Source organism: Bombus vancouverensis, chromosome 8 (genome assembly GCF_051014615.1).
Source record: "Bombus vancouverensis nearcticus chromosome 8, iyBomVanc1_principal, whole genome shotgun sequence".
NCBI classification, from domain to species: domain Eukaryota; kingdom Metazoa; phylum Arthropoda; class Insecta; order Hymenoptera; family Apidae; genus Bombus; species Bombus vancouverensis.
In genome coordinates, this window is record NC_134918.1 from 11,423,083 (window position 1) to 11,437,701 (window position 14,619).

The window sequence follows — 14,619 nt, forward strand, 5'->3', positions numbered from 1 at the left end:
TTAAATTACACGAATTAAAAAAAAGATTAGTGTGTTATTCGTAACTTATAACGATGATACGTTTATTGACTGTTTAAGAAATCCCACGTTATATCTGTTATCTAAAAAATTTTTATATGTAACAATATATTTCAGAAAGATATATTGCATGTTAAGAAAGATATTTGTTATGAACGAGACGTAATACGGACATATCTTTTTCCTAAGTTGTAAAATGAATATAAAATATGAGAAATAATAGATTATTAATAAATAGATTATTAGGGTGGATTATATTTAACTATATCATACAATATACAGAAAATCGCATATATGTGTCGTTCTTCACTTGTCATTCATTTGTCATTTAATATTTGTCTTCATTTATTTAAGCTAGGACACGCTTTAAACAAGTTTAAAACACATAAGTATGTCAAACACTGTGAAATATATAAAGTGGAAATCTGTTTTTGGTACAATGCAATTAGATTATAATGGCCTCGTAAAAGTTCTCAAGATAAGTTAGTACAAACCTGATAAAGAGAAAGTAAAGCTATCTTTCACACAGTTTGCCATAGCCAGGCAATTGAAATTCAGATAAGAGAATTCACTCTGTTTCTCACCAGTAAAACTATGGGATACGATAGAAATAAACACGACAACAATTATCATGATGAATATTACATTTTATGTTAGAAAAGAAACAATCCTGTAAAATATGTTAGAAAAGAAAGAATCTTGCCAACATGGCATATGAATCTATCACAACAAAACTATCTTAATTTTTTCCATTCTAGATCATTTGAAGGCTCACAGTCTTTGAAGAATATCGTTGACTAATTCTTATTCTTTATCAGGATCACAAGAATACGATGATAAAACTAAAAAATACTCCATGATCTAGAAAACTTGGCAAAAGTAGCCTTAAAATCATTTCAAAAAAGTAACTCGAAGAAAATGTTGAAATTACGAACCACGATATTAAATAACTTTGAGTTGATATATTTCTTTGTATCGGCAAATGTAACGAAACAGATAAATCTATATCAAAATCGTGATCGTAAGATACTTTTAAGAAATGATCCAAAATAGGAAAAAGTGTTTACAGTATGCTCGTCATTCTGACGAAAGCATTTTAAAAATGCTATAATGAAAGCTATAATATAAAGTTGAAATATGAAATTCACGAAAGAAAGATTTCCACTGATATTCAGTCGTATGAATGGAAATAATAACGATGCGCTAAATACGAAGCCAGACCTATATACTAAAAATTATTGTTTCGTTCGCGTACTTCCGCGGTTAGAAAAAGCGAGCATGAAAACTCGCATTACCGCAACATTTGCGTAACCGGTGCATACAGGAAATTTAAAGGTAAATGGTACGGTGTATTATTTTTATGGCGCGATAATTCGAGAAAAGGATAGTTTTCTGTAGCAATCATATACTGGATTGTAAAGAACGAAAGATTTTCGATTTTGTGATTCACAAGTTGGAAAAATTGCACGGCTTTGCATGTACACATTATACACATACACAGTCTCATGAAAGTATCCAACACTTGTAGGCACTTGTATGATATATTATATGTATTGTACTAAACATTTTGAAACATTAGCTTTGTTATGCAATTCGACTATCATGATTACTATTATGTTATATAGTTTGAGACAAATCTGGGAATATGTTATCTACCTCTGTATTTAAATTTCAAATACTGTTATATATGAACATGTAATAATAATTTTATAATAATATATTCCATTATATTACACAAGATTCGTTGTTTTGGAATAACTGTTGCATAAGCAATGCCACAAGGAAGTTATTACACAAAATATGAAGGGAATATCGCGGCAGATCAGAGATACCACTTGAGTTAAAATGAAAAATTCGCTTATGAAAATAAACATGAAATTCGTTATAAAAAATGTACAAAAATGCACGCGACATTGAAATGCGTGCTTCCAATGAATCTTTATGGACAAAAATTACAATCGTTAGTAAAATTCATAAACAATCAGTGCCTGTACGTTATATGGGTAAAATGCCACAAAGTATCAATCAATGATTAAATAATGCGAATTATTTGAAGAAGTTATTAAGTGAAAAAATTACCGATAATTCTAACGACTCTCGAAGATGCCACGGTTAATTCGGACAAATCATCACTTTTGATTATTGTAAAACGATAAGACGTGTACGAACAGCCATAAATAAGAAACGACTTGGAAAACCCAATGGAAAAGTGATCTTTCTCCATGACGCTGCTCGGCCAGATTCTGCAGCTGTGACACAGAAGTTATTGCGTAAACTTCAGAGGCAAGAATAAGAACATCAACTTTATACATACTCCGAAACTCACCATGTGATATCCATGCGTTTGGCCATATGAAAAAGATATAACTGGAAAGATGACAGTACAGATGACGAAGTATAGCAACCTCAGAATTATTACGCGAAATCTCATGCAAACTTCTTGAATGAAGAATTCAGAAATTGGGGATGTGCTATCTGTATTTTGTAAAGTAGTGGCTAGCTGATAATTTACGCTAGTAATGGGATGGATTTTTTTCACGCGTTCGTATTTCTCGCATTGACTCATCCTTGTATATAATCGATGTTATTGAGTTAATCTCACGGCTCCATTACCTTTATTTTCAAAAATGAATTAGAATCGTATAATGAGAAATTCTTTAATTACAGAGAAATCTGGTTGTGACGAAAATGATTCGAAGGTTGTAGTAAAATTAAAGAAGATACGACGGTGTACAGTTATGAGAGTTCTTTAACAAACATATAGAAATGTACAGTTATAAGATCAAAGTATTTGAAAAGAATAATTTACAACATTTTATAAGAAGCACGACAAAATGTTACATTACAAATTTTCTTTCTTAAATATAGGACAAAAATATTCAACATCACGATCAGAAACTACATTTATTTTGCTTAAGAATAAACGAATTCCTTTTTACAACAGCATACTTAAATGAAAATGTCATAGTTTCAAAGACCTTTCCTTTCCTTCCCTCTCGTTTTTTTTACTTTAGCGAATGCCATTCTCGAATCCTTTTGTTCTTAACATTAATTACTTTCCGACGACACTGGAAATGTTTCCTGTGGTAGATTTACTTAACAAAATTCTAAAAAGTCGAAAGGGTAAGAAACAGTATATATCGGTATGTAACAGTGTATATCCTTTTTATCTAGCTACCAGGTGAAATTTCTGACAAAAAAACCTCTGCATTCGTTCGCTTTCATTCGATATTATAATAGTTTCTCCAGCTATACGAACTCAACTTTCTTCCGATATTATATAGAACGTTGCAAGAGTAACGTTCTTTGACTAAACTTCTCTTATGACATGCTCCAATGAACTTCCCCTCTTGTTTGCCGAATACTCATGAAACATCGTTACTTTAATTTCTGTAAATTATTTACAAGATTGAATTTTATCAGAAATTTCTTGTTTTCCAGTGGCATCAAAAAGTTTCCACCGCCAAACTTACTTCAAGGAAATTATAAACTAATTCTAACAGTTATTCCTTAGAATTTTATTTTAATGTTAGCTTCTCAACGCAGTGAATTTTTAACATGTTTGTAAATTTGATTTATTAGTAAGAGATTGAACGGAAGGAAAAAATACAAATTCATATTTTTACACAATTAAAACAATAATACCTAAACAAAGAAACTTAGAAGAAAAATCTAATAAGTACGTAATTTTTTACTTTTTAATTTTTAATATGACATATTTCAGAATGGAAAGATCCTGTTAAACTCAAAGCTAACAGATCGACGAAGTTTTGGAGAAGTATAACTAGTATTAAAAATTGAATATCTCAATTTATTATATTTTATATTCACTACACCAGAAATGTCGTTACATGTTTCATACAATTCATTTCATATAATAGCATTCATTTGGCAAGAATACTATTTGAACATTTTTACGATTAGATATAAAGGGAAAAATTTCTTTACGGGAAAGGATTTCAATATTTAATATATCAACGTGCCTCAAACAATTCGACGTGTCAAATAAAATTAAATTCAAGCTGGAACTAATCGCGCAACGTGTTAATAAAAGGGGAACTCAATAAAATTGCTCTATAGATTGGGCAAAATATCACTTCCGATGAAATGACTGAATCTTAAGGAATCCTTTGTCTTCCACTTCAGCTACGTCCTCCAATTATTACGGCTATTAATTACGAGACGTTTGTTGCGAGGAAAAAGAGTTCGAAAAAGGCAAAGTCACCGAGCAAGCTTTCCATGGCAGAGTAAAAACAAGAAAGGCACTTCGCTGTTAAAGAATACAAAAGGAATCAAATGCGCATTTTTACTGTCTGTAATCAGCGAAATCTTAACTCACCACGACTTTTGATTTCAACGAAGGGTGAACTCGCGGCTAAAGAACAAAATGTCATCTATCTCAAGCGTTTCACCTAATCGTTAACTGGTATAATTGCCTTGTAACGAATTATCAAAAGGTACGCGGCGAGTGTAAACGTCCGCGATAAAATTCAAACAATAGTAAGTTGAACTTTAAAAACACGATATACAAATAAACTATATTACTTCCTCCAAAATGGTACTCAATAGAATGATATTAAAGACAAAATAATAATATTAAATAAATTATTTTTATCGTCCATTCGTAAATGTCAATATCGAATAAATTCATGTTTCACGCGAGTGTTGCAAAAAAAAGGTCGAATCTATTCGTTCCAACGGAACGTTTACAGATAGGAGCGGTGGTCAGCGATCAAGTACGATCACCGCAGACAAATCTCGACCGCTAACGCGCAATCGAGTGACCTTATCCGAGAAAAATCACGGGTCAACGAGATCCGTGTTAACCGCACGGAGAGCTGACGGTCGTCCTTCCGTGGTAAATTAACCAGGAAACTCGAATAGTAGGATAGGAGGATGGAGGTGGACGACAGTGGGAGACGGTGGCTATGCAGGACTATTTGCGATGAAACGCGAGTCATGGGCAGGGCTCGTTAGAGTTTCGTCGGTTGCTCGTTACACGCCGTCATGGAGAATTGCAAAAGGGCTTGAGAGGAAAAGGCGCGCTCGTTTTTCTTCCTCTCGGTGGCAACAACACGATGGCGCGGCGTCTAAGCCCGGAAACGTCCGATCTGTCCATTTCCAAGCGGGACCGGTTCCATCCCTCTCGAGTGTCGTGCGTCGCTCATTACCAGCGTCGAACAAAAGGCGACCCTACTTCTATCCTCAACGAGTTCTTTCCCGAGGGACGTCTAAAAATACACGCGTATCCCGCCACCTTGATCCCGTGTCCGTGTGCATGTCAGTGTGGCCAGTCCGTCGCTTACCACGACGAGAATTTCTGTTGCCCGGCCAGAATGTCGTTCTTCATTAACGTTGGCGCGGCGCTTGGAATCTTGGGAACGTATTTGTGCCCTTCGCCACTGTCCTGTGAGTGTAACGTTTAGCGGTGAGGCGGAACTTGAGGGTTTCTGCCATGGCAAATGCTTCAACTGGATGCGCTTAATGAGCAGCTTCCAGGGAAAAATGAAGCTACGTGAAATTAGTCGGCTGTTTGTTATGATGTCATGTATTAGACAAACGAAAAGGAATGTACTCATTTCATACGTGATATTTCGCTATTTTAAGTTTATAAGTAATTTATCGCCTTTTAGCCTTATGTGTCCAATATCTTTTTATCTGTTTCGCCAAAATATTAATTTGCATAAATGTTCGTAGCGTAATTATTATATTAACAAAATTATAATGTATATCTTTCAGAAAAGATAAAACCATATTATTCACTTATTTTCTCTTCAACAATTTCAGTCTCATACGTATCGCAAGAACTATCATTTTGATATATGAAAGATCACTTTCTATCATTTAGCGCTAATAATTACATTTCCCGATTGCTTACATAGAATAAATTATTTAAATACATAGAACAAATTATTCCATTTAAATGGAAAGAGTACATAAGAATATAATGTATGAAAATTAATATAAGAATATATAACAATATATTAGGTTATCCCAAAAGTTGTTTTCCTTTTACTTTATTTATTGTTTATTGTTCTACCGAAACAAAATGGATTATACGTAATTCAATATAATAATATAATCAAAAAACGTTGTGCATCTGTTGTTTCCTTATGAAACGAAAGAAACTTTTGAAACATGCATTTATAAACATACGTCGAGTTTAGTTTAATACAGTTTAATGTTGGCCTTAGAAATTTTCCCTGTTAAACGATCGAAGCTGTATTAACTTAATTAAGGTTATTCAATCAATGTCGCACACTGGAAGGTTAATTGAGTAAACGAAAGTTCCAATTGTTAAAGTAAACCGAAATCTCGTCGACTTGCGAGCGGCCTAGCCTGCGAGCTCGAAATTTTTAATTACCACTACCCATTTGAAATAAAATTTTGTCAGTCAACTTCAAAGTAAAATTCGATTAATTGTGTGACACGCTCTGATTAGTAATGGCATCGATTGAACAAGGTTTATAACTACGCCAGCTTGTAACTAAGTTTTACGCTGATATTGACGAACTTAGGGCGGAAGAATCAATCGAACTGTACGCCCGTTTTTTGAAGGAACGGGAATGAATTTTATGTAATTATATCGTTACTTGTTAGGGCTAAATAAGTCATTATTCCTCGTTAATGGAAGCGTCTCGTTGCATAATTCAGGCATGGAATTCGCCCGCAGTTCGTAGATTAACTAATAGCATTTAAAAATAAATCTAGTTTACAGAACTTTGGAAACCTAACTTGCTAAAGTGCCAGATATTGAACAAGCTTGGTGACTAAGTAATAAAACGAAAGTTCTTAAGGTGGTTATTTAACCATTCTTTAAGTGAATTAGCCCAATGTTGAAACCAATTAACCGCTGTAAAAGTATTACAAATTTCGCAGAAATAGCGAAGAATGTGGAAGCTGGTGAAAATTCGTACATCGCTATTCCGTGAAACATGTGTCATGGTTGAACGAATACAAATGACTCCTGTTCAACGTGAAAAATCTTTGAGATAGCTTTTTCAACAAATACTGCTCAAATAGGAAACTTTCAAATAAGTCTCAGCTTTTCTATAGAACATAGCAACAACATCTTATGAGTGACAATAAACATTGGTCCCTAAATACTTTACTAAAAAGTTGTAATCGGAATACGAATATAATAAGAGTAATAATAATGTAAAGTTGCAAAAATAATAATAACAAACTAGTTCTTTAATGACATTTAACTGATATATTTGTACATTAATATGTATACTTGATACGATGAACAGAGTTAAAAATAAATACAGATAGATAGTTTCACTAATATACAGGGTGGTTGGTAACTGGTGATACAAGCGGAAAGGGGGTGATTCTACGCGAAAAAAGAAGTCGAAAATATAAAATAAAAATTTTTTTTAATTTTTTTTCTTTTTTTTTTTAATTTTTCTATCGAGATAACGATCTACAGTGAGATCCGTTATAACGAGACGTGATAAAGTGCACGCGTACCGAGCGAAAATTCAAAGTCGATTTTCTCGAAAACAAAGCCTCAAACGAAAAATTTTTATTCTATATTTTCGACTTCTTTTTTCGCGTACAATCACTCCCTTTCCGCTTATACCACCAGTTACCGGCCACCCTGTATATTAAATGACTTTGCTAATATGATGAAGATATATGTTTATATGTACTTTGTTCGTCCATATTTTCTTTATACTAAACCAATAATTCCATAATAATATTTGCATTCAAATTCTGTCTATGACTGAAAATCTTGTAAACAGCAAAAGTAAACATACTGCAAATGAAAATTATATACCTAGCCACCTCGGAAAGCAAGTTAACGCTTCCGCTGAAGGCTTAATTATAAGATAGTTAATTTATTTTCCGAGGCGATTGTGCATAGTTGTTTAATACTGTATTTTTTGTTTGAAAAGAAGGTAACTCTTTATTTATATTTTATTTCAGGACATAACTTATATTTTGCACAATCTTTGTTTAATTTTTAGCTATAAACTATAAAAGACCATAATCCTTACGAAATACTTATTGACCAATGTTTATTTCATTTGATATTGCAGTTTCCTGTTTGAGATGTACTACTTTCTGGTCAATCTGCGAGAAATCGATGGAAAATTTAGAGGTGTCTGGCCATTCACACAGAGCGGACCTAATGAAATTGACCATGATACCGTGCGAGCAGGGACTTTCCTTTGATTTCGGGAAGGTAGTCAAGGGAAGTGCTAGCCGAAGGGTCGTGGTAATGTTGTAAACGAGGGTGAATCTCGATAGGCAAAGGGTGGAAATAACTGTTTCTTTAATTACCCAGCTCTGAATTTTGAAACATAAATATTATGTTTCAATTCGTTATCGTTATTGCCGTTGCAGCAACAACATAAGTCTGTTGATTTTGTATAAATAAGAGAATAAAGAAGAACATCAAATATTACATAATATAATAAAATAATACATAAATGTTATATTATTAATATAACAATTTGAAGGAAACTGCAAATTACTTGCTAAAATTGTTTAATATTCATGAACATTTAAAGTCAATTTCGTTTCATAAAAAATCGCTAACGTAGGTAAACGATATCATCGATCTAAAATTCGTGTTCCAGACAATTAGCTATTCGTAACAGAAAGCAAGTACTATTAAAATTTATAAATTTAAAACTGTGATATGTTTGAATCTTGAATTTGGAAATGCGAATAGTTATATTGATTATATTAAAAATGTAAAAATTTATTTGTTTGGATTAATGCTTTAAAACCTGTTATTTTTTATATGTCTGTGAATCTTCCAATTTTCCATTAAGCGTAGTTAATAAAAATGAACAGAAAACGTACCAGAATTTATTTTAAATGAATTTTAATAAGATAATTGTATTCTTTTTCTATATGCAAAATATCCGCGACTCCGCAACTGCTTTCACTTTCATATCCGTCTATCTTCGTTTCGTTCGCGAAACAATTTTCACCGTAAGCATTTATTACGTGTACGATGTCCAATATCACTTCCACTAATTGAATTTCTAGAAATTCAATGTTGACGAGTTCCATTAAAAATCGAACCGATACAATGGAACGCTAGGTAAATCAAGAGGTATTAATGAAAAACTTCGTTGGTTTTCAATCGCATTCCGTTTATTGTCGGTAGAAAGCGACAAATTATATTTGAAACAAACATTTAATAAACGAACCTTTTTAAAGTCTCTTATTTTTCATTTCTAAAATCACTTTAAGTATCGCCGTTTTTAAGCAACAGTAACGTCTGCTTTAAACATTAAACTATTTTTTTTCTAAAGAGAATGTCTTCACACGTCTTCATTAATTCAGTTTACGTATTATTCTCGCTTTCGTGAAAGGTATACGTATCACCTGCATTGTTCCAACGTCAAGTTAAGATTGCCAAAAGTGCATAGAAATCAACGATCTACCTACATCGTATGACATTTAAAATTTCGCTAATAACATCAGCTCAAGAGGGTCCGGAAATTACACAAGACTATAACAAATATGGTATAATACGAACCCTAATTGATTCAATAGTAGTACACAAGAAATCCACTTTCTATACCAATAACCAATAAAGTACTTTTTCCCTGGCACCAAAAAAACATCACATAGATACCTATCTCCTGTCTGAAATGCGTCCTTTCCTTTCATCCCATCAACAAAATAAGAGGGAGAAATCAAGGAACGAACAGGCAGAAAATAATTCGGCGATACAGTTCTTTCAGACAGGGCTTTAGCAGGATCGGCAAAAGGGCGCACGAGCGCGTTCGTTTTCCATTTCGGGGGGATGGTAGGTGTCCTGGCCGGCGGCGGGACGTAGTAATGAAATTGGCCGGACGAGCGACCAACAACGGGGTGTCCCTTTGATTTCAGGAACGAACGAGGGAAGCGCTGGGATAAAAGGAACCCCAAGATAACTCGGGGAACGAGGGTAAATTCCGCGTGGGCAGAGGGGGCGTGGAGGGGTTGTAGCCGGCAACGAATGGAAAAGAGAGGATTCGGCGCGATGCGGCGAAGAGAATTTTCGGTTGTGCCACTCACTCGTAATTCCACGCGTGCCCACTTGAGATAACTCTTGTTAAGCAAGCATTAATGACGCCCCCATCCGGTTGAGCGACGCTGGAGAAACGCCGATAACCACGACCGCGTAGAAACCTTCCAGTCGGATGAAGATGCTACGAGCAAGCCCTCGTTGCTTGCTGACTGTACGCGTTTTCGAAACCTTGCCGGTCGTCCTCCTTCTACATGGTAATAAATCCCGTTCAGCCGGAAGCCGAATCATCTCGATATAATCTTTGGGAATTTCTGAGGAACCGTCTCTACCAACCAGCTCAACGACGACCTCGCGAGAGATTCGTTTGAAGTCGTATCTGCTCGAGATATTACGTATACTCGCGTTCCACTTACCATGTGCCTTTGGATAAGAGTCGGCCCTTGAAACACGAGAAAAGATTGCGAGAAAATTTGCAGTCATCTTACGTTCGCGGGAAAATTGAATCCTTTTTGAAAACGCTATGTAACTGTTAGAAATTTTGTTCGAGTTTCGACTCTGTTTTCGTGTGACTTTGGAATAAATGATGAACGGAGTGAAATAAATGTAATCACTGTGGTGCCATTTTGTTCTGAGTGCCTTTCCATGTAATGGGAACGAAGTAAAGTTGTGAACATATAGCTCTTTGAACATCCATTTGTCATTTGGAAAACTGAAAAGACGCGAGATATTTGTGTTAAATATTAATACTTCTGAAGTTATCAGCAATTAACTTACAAAATTCCATGAAACGTTGTCCAAGATTCCATCAAATATAAAATTAGAAGGATATTACATGTAATTCATTTTATCTAAATCGATTTTAATTCTAATATGTTTACGATATAAATGTAGTGTATTGAAAATTGAAAAGCCCCAGAAAAATGAATTATTACACCTAAAATATTTATAATCCCTTTCAAGAAGAAACCGGTCCTCAGTTAACCGATTAAACGATATATTTATGTCTGGTACTCTATAATGCCACTTCAGTGCTTTCATCCTAAAAGGTACAATCCTAACACAATAAGTCCGTTCATATTTCTTTACCTCGTTGAGGAAAGCTCTGAATGTGAAACGCACGGAGTATTACGATAGCAGTATCTGTAGCATAATGAAAAACAAATACTACACTCAAAACTATCGTATTATATTCATAAACCATTCACCAATAATTTATATATTCACAAGCATGATAAAGTTGATCTGTAAGAAGGTTGGCTCGACTTTTAAATTTTATTTAATAATTAATGTATCTGTACATTCCTAAGGTCGAATTTTTTAAAATAATTCTCGATAAAAAATTTCACTTGGTATTTTTTAATTACTTTTATCGCGAATTACGTTATGTGAATTACTTTACTAATTTTCAAACTAGATTTTCTCAGAAATAAAGACGCAGAAAAACAAATTTTATTCTATATTATCGATTTATTTTTTCGTATAAAATCATTCTTGTCATTATTGTACATTCGATAACCAAACGATAACTTGCGTAATAATGTGAGAAGTAAAACATTTGACAAAATTTGTCAGTAATAAATCGATAATATATTTTATTATATTACTTACAATTATTTGTCATCAATCCTTTAAGCTTTTCATCCTTTCTCTTTCTAAAAATGTCACAAGTTCTATCATCTTAAATTCAATTTTCAGAAAGACCGCATTACGTATGGAACAACCTCAATATTTTTAACATTTCTACTTTATATATCAATTTTATATAAGAGAAAGTTAGATTCATGAATTTGCCACATTTACAATATAATTTTACAAAACAGATAGCACTAGTAGTAACAAAAAAAGGAAAAGATACGCCTTCCCTGAATTTCCATTATTTACCGTTTCTATGAAATTTTAAAGAAACCATTTTAGTAAACAGATATACATATATAGATACCCAATTTCCCGACGTTGCCGATTCAAGGACACGTTTCACATACACGATGATCTCCCCGCAATTGAATTCAATTAGTATTGCTCGAAGGAAGAAGGAAGAGGGAAACCGAAGAAAAGTTTCTTTTCTGCCAGGCTTAGTTTTCCCTCTTTGTTCTTGGTCTGCCCCTAGGGGAATGTTCTTAAAATTAGTTCGCATTGGCGTGATGCACGGTGCTGGTTCGTTTTAAGGCGAGCTCTTTTCCTTCTGGGTGACAACGGGATTAAATCGACTTCGGCTTTCCTACGACGCTGTCAGCCTTCGGACGAGATGGAAGGGCACTTTTAATTTTCTTTTAATTACACCAATTAATTTTCCATCGTACTGACAAAGTACGGCGTATACCGCTTGTTAAGTAATCTTTATCAAATAAATAATTTAACGTGACTGCTGGCGCTTCATTTTTCAAAGGAAAGAATTTCCACGTTTTGTTAGGCGCGCGCGCTCAACGATATTTATTCAACGAAAATCAACAGTATACTCTTGTGACGTCGGTGTGTTACGGTAACCGCTGGCGTCGTTACTTTTAACATGAAAGTTGTAGCCTGAAATACTTACGAAAGGATCATTTGAATAAAATTGTAATTTTAACAGAATCGTTACTGTATTCAACAATTTATGAAAAAAGTACGTGTGTACGGCCGCTTGTCGAATTTTAAAATAGTGCTAAAAATTTCATTTTTTTATGTCCGATTTGTTCATTTTCAAGGGCCATCAGAACTCACGCTCAATTTTCACTGAAACTCGAGAGCTTTCGTGAGCTTGAAGTGTCATCAATTTTCGTTAAAAATATTCGCTTGTAAGGATACATGTATGTATATTAATGTACTTTCTGTTTTAGCATTCAATGGAATAATATTCCAGAATGTTAAAATGTTTGTTAAAGCGTTTTAATAACATTTTCGTTGTGTTGTGATTGATCAAATAGTATACGGCAATATTTTATAAATACTTTAAGAAGCCAAAAAATATTACCCATGTGCAAAAATAAGTTCATAAGTGATCATTATATAACCTTTCGTTAAAAAACATCAAATTTATATAGAATTATGTAGTTGCAATCAAAAATATTGCAATAACTATAGTAAAAGAAATAGTATTTTAATGCATGGATGATGTTTCAGTAGTATAGACATGCGATTAGTCAGGCACCGATTTAAGATACCACATTGCCTTAAAATATTTAAAGTATTTCACACTTACGAATAATATTTATTTACGTAAAAATTATTTACATAGAAATCATCCTACTATTTAACCAATTATTGCATATATACTTCTTTGTATATCAAAATTATTTTACAATTTTTTATTACTTTAATCATGTTGCAATTTTTATTTTTCTGCTCTCCATTTACATAGTTTTTTTGTATCATATTACATTAACAAAACAGACCTGACAGCTTCACACTGAAAGCCGATTCATCCTTTTTTTCGGATTAACAAACACAAAATCAAATATTACTTTAGAACAACAATCGTAAAAGTACGTTTACCATTAGCATCATCGCGTTTATCAAACGGATGTTATCGAATTACGTATAAAAATCGAATATTTACGATGGACGCAAAATACGAAACGCGACCAAAGCTTGATCCTGACCATATCAATTTTCTGTGCGTACATCGGCAAAAGACACGCGCAATTTATACGCATTTGCTGATACGTGCGGCGCGGCGGCGATCCGCAATATCTACCCGTATCTCAATCGTCAACAGTTTGCCGTTCTTCGACAGACATGAAAAACAGGGGACGATGGCAATTTAGCGCTGCTTGGCTGTCTGGTTAGCAGCTGCAAAGTCAGCCATTGAGGGCGACGAAGGGAGGAGATGGGCTCGTCGTTGATCGCGCCTATCGCGACGAAACAATCGGGTCCAGGGGGTAAACGTTCAATCTCGAAACAATACGTAGCCTGGCGGGGCTCCCCGCGGCCCCGAAAACTGCTTTTATCAGGCGTTCGACGTTTCACAGCGGAGATTTATCTCGTCGTGGCATTGCGGCACAATTTAGTTTTTACCGGTGAATCGTCGCAATTCTCGTGTCCGATATGCTCCATGATGGTCGACCTGAACAATGGGAAAGAAAGAAACATGCCAATTGCATCGCCATTGGCTCCGCTGGTTTTGCTCTTCATTCGTCGAAACGCAAAATTGATTTAATGCGTCAGTGGCGGGTCGTACGCGCACGCACTCTACCCGTTTACGCGCTCAGGAAAAATTTCGCGTTTACGTAGCTACCCAGCAACACGTATCCGTCCGTCTTTTTTCTCCTCGTCATATTTCATCCTTCTTTTGCCACGCAACCTACCTATGTTCCCCTCGACTCGTTTTTCGCACGAGAACGGAAGTTTTGATCAAAAACGCGCGTCGCTACCAATGAAAGGAAAAAAAAGTTCCAATTACCGGTTTTCAATTTTTTGATTGTTTCATTTTTTTTCTCTAATTCCGTTACCTCTATCGTTTCATTTCCGTTACTTCCGCCTAGATCGATTTGTCAATCGGTAATTGCTCTAACTGCCCTGTATAACGTTCCGCCCGTGTTGCTGAAACCATTTTTCCGTGAGCTCGTTCTTGACAAATTTCTATTGTGGAAATATACTAGAGCTAATTAAAAAATACAATTATTGGGATTAAATAAAAACTCGAA